Below are 3,868 nucleotides of genomic sequence, written 5' to 3'. Positions count from 1 at the left end.
AGTGGCCCTGCCTCAGCGAGGGGCGGCGGTCCCAGCCGGCCGTGGGGCCGTGAGGGCGCGGAGGGGCAGTCCCCATGTACCGCGCCTCTTGAGGGGTCCCTGTGGGCTATGAGGGTTACCAACGAACCCAGGGGGAACTCGTGTTTGTCACCCGCCATGTGTGTTTGGGGAGCCTTGAGGGCTGCTGCCAGCGGGGGTGAAGCCCCCTCCAGGGAGTGGCTCTGCCTTTGCCATCGGTGGACCTGGGCCTCACCTCCAGTACCCTGGCAGGTGGCTTCCAGAAAGTTCTGCCTGCCCTCCCCCAGGGCAGCATGCTCGGGGGAAGGGCAGCTGCAGGCCAACCAAGCTCCCTGTACAGGTTTCGTAAGGCTGTAGGAGAAACCACAATGTGGGCTCAGAAGCAGCGGAATCGTTATCTAAACCCCAAATAGCATGGTACTAACTCCTACTTCTGTCTCGTGTTTAGGATTGAAGTGATGCGGAGAGCCCTGCGTGCCCCGGTGGTACGGGGGATGTAGTCAGGAGGCAAGGAGGAGCAAAGGAGGACAGTATCGCCTCATCTTCTGCTTGCAACAAGCCCAGGCCACCTGGCATGGGAGGGGTATGGACATAGCAGAGAGCATGTGAATCACCCTGGACATGCAGGTAGTGTTCCCCGCTAAATCAGATAACACTCTGTACGGTGCTGTGTTCACCAGTAACCTGTGATGCACAACTGTGGAGAAAAAGTCATCTTCCACAAAGATGACAATAACACAGAGCGGTTTAGGTGACAATTTGTGATTTCTTTAATAAATGTGATTCCATCAAGTGTAAGGGAATTTTTGCCCCTTACCTTCAGTGAGAACATATTTTTTGTTATGCTATTGACCTGCCCATATCATAATTGCAGTAGTCTTTGTTATTTAGTTATGAAACTCTCCTCCATCTAATCTAAACATAATGTATGCAGTTTCAGAGGTTTCTTAAACTGCGAACTCCTACTCAGCTGTTTTTCTGACTGGCAATCATGGCTTTACTGTGCCTTTATATTTGCACCTACCTTGGGGTTTTTTTCTGTCATTTTTAGTGTCATTGGTTATATTTGTCATTGCTTATGTTCTTATGTCCTTTCTTTCCCATGATGAACTGCTGTTCAGATCACTGTGGGCCTGACTGTATGCAAGATCAAGACACTCAGTAACTCCTAGTTTCCACAGGCACTCAGCTCACTGGAAATGATCAGTAATTTTCAACAGACTGCCTAAGCAGTGTGAAAAAAATACACCAAGGATAATAACTAGGCAAATATATTTTAAGCGATAAATGTAAATGGGAAGAGAGGTTTCATTTGAGAAGTTAAGCAGATGCAGCTCTAACCAATTTCTTTCATCTACTGATACATGAGTGTTATGTTTAATTTTCAAGTGCTGTTTAGTTGTCAGTTAGGAATTGGAAACAATTCAGTTGTTTGTAGCAAACCACTTTCTCTTGCTATTTGCTAATTTGGAATATTCTTCTAGATTTTCAGGAAGATGTTTACCCCCTAATTCTTCAGGTTCATCTTACGTTCACACAAGTAATTTCAGAAGACACATTCACTAGCTAACACCCATCTCCTCTTGCAGTTGTACACTGCACAACATTTATAATTAAGCCTCTTAGGAAGTCAGCTGCACGGCCCATGATTTGCTTCCCTTAAGTCTCCATTGTTAAAGCTCAGTGCAGAGATCATCTCTGGAGTAGTCACCCCACCTTTCCATCCTGAGCTGCAGAACGGCAGTGTAGTGTATACGTTGGTATGCACTAAGCTATCATCCCAGCACGGAAAGTAAGTATTGGTGCCTTTATCACAGTCTAACAGGCCATACAGGCTTATCCGAAGAAAGTATTCTCTCAGCAGATGAGCTAGATAAAACGGTTGATCAGAGGCTGTTGACACACCGCACAGCATCTATAATTAAGTCACTAGGGGAGCTGGGATGGGATGCTGTAACAAAGGTAGGATCCAATTTGCACACAGCTTTCAGCAAATCTTAAAATGCTCTCTGAATAAAACCCAGTGAGGTAATAGCCACTTCTGACTTACTGAACGCTAGAAATTTGCCAAATAGTGGTGGGGAAAAGGGGGTAGAAGGGGCATTGTTTATTAAACATGTAAATTGGATATATTTTGGTTGTTTTCCACCCGTGACTCTTTCCACATCTTTTCAGACAAAAGGTTTGTGAAGAAGAGGTGTCTGTTTGTGTTGGAAGTGCTATAATGAATGGCTCATTGAGAATACTACCAGCTTATAACAACTATAATGACTGGTATTCCCTGTTCTGCAAGACTGGGAGGTAAAGGACGCATCCAATGAATAGAAGTGGATCCTTGGATTTCAGTTCTTGAGGTGACCTTGACTCCACAGATATACGAACAATTATAGTACAGGACAGCCAATCGCTTTTCTGTCTGTGTGGCCACAGATTATGGAATAAGACAGAAGGAGCCTTCAGTACCTACCCTGAAATGATGGGGTTTTGTGAAGAAAAACACCACAGAAATATGGTGTAATGTAAGAAAATGCTCTTGGTTTTATTTCTATTGTTATAAATTAAATATAACTGAATGTTTTACTTTAAAAAAATCCACAATCAGGACTATGCATGACACTGACAAAAAGATTTAAAAAAGAGAAAAAAAGAAAGTGTTGCAACTTTACAGCAATATTACCTTTATTTTGAGGACTCTGGGTATGATTTTACACTTACTTTCATTTATTACTTGCTTAGTGATGGTGTTATTTGTAACTTACACTATTCTGAAGCATGAGCAATGTGTGAAACTAACAGAACTTGGGGAAGATTCTGTGAGGTTAAAAAGGCAGAGGAGACCTAGAGAGAGGATTTGTTCTTTGATCCGGGAGATAAGAGACCGGACTCGCGCAGATGCCAAGCCCTTGGCTTCTACTGGAGATCTGTATACTCAGCATACTCCAGTCTGTCAGACCTGGAATAACTCAGAAATCTGGATGGCAGCCAAACACAACGTGTTTTTATTTGAAGCAGTCTATGCTTTTTATTTTGTAATGGTTTCCTCCCAGTTGTTTTTTTTTTTTTTCCCAAATCCTCAGCAGTTCTGTACGGTGCACACGCTTCTCGTCGTTGGGGTGAGGGTACTGGTTGTGGTGCTGAAAGAGTTGTGGTGGGGAAAGAGGTTCAGCTGATGTCTCCTGACGTTCACAACTCGTGTCAAAGCAAGCAACGCTGCGACTCAGATCCACGTTCATAGGGATAAGTACACTCTCTGTTTGGACAGGAGGATAAACGTGGATTCTGTCGTGAGAAATACATGTCAGGGAAAGGTAAAGAAACTGTTATGTAAAGGTGAGAGTCAGATCGAGATAGTCATTCATGTTGTTAATGTATTTATTTCTGTGAACAATGGGATTCTCAGCTGCATCTCCGCTTTGGGACAAACCCTGCTCATTCCTACAAAGAGACCAGGGGAAGTCACTATTTTCATGAATTTCAGGTGAGCTTTAGGCAGGCCAAATCCCGGGGGCCTGCCGTTCGGGGGCGCGGGGGGCTGAGTGCCGAATCCGCAGCCGCGTCAGTGGCTTCTGCCGAGCCAACTCGGGGGCAGTTAATCACTGAGGGCACGCCAGCCCTGGCGCCACAGAGCCCTTATTTTTAGGGTGGCAGGTTATTACGCCCGTCATTGAATCCTCAACTGAGGTGTGAAGCCTCAACTGCAACAGGCTGCGTGCCCATGTTGGTGCGCAATGGCGCTGCCAGCTGTGGGCAACCCTTGGCCGCTGGAAGGCAGAGGTACATCTCCACACGCACGTCTGTCTTTAAGCAAGTCACCAAGGGCGCTGTTGCCGCCTCGCCGCGGGGAGCAGCC

This window comes from Egretta garzetta, unplaced genomic scaffold (genome assembly GCF_000687185.1).
Source record: "Egretta garzetta isolate BGI_Z169 unplaced genomic scaffold, ASM68718v1 scaffold334, whole genome shotgun sequence".
NCBI classification, from domain to species: Eukaryota; Metazoa; Chordata; class Aves; order Pelecaniformes; family Ardeidae; genus Egretta; species Egretta garzetta.
This window is presented reverse-complemented; position numbering follows the sequence as displayed.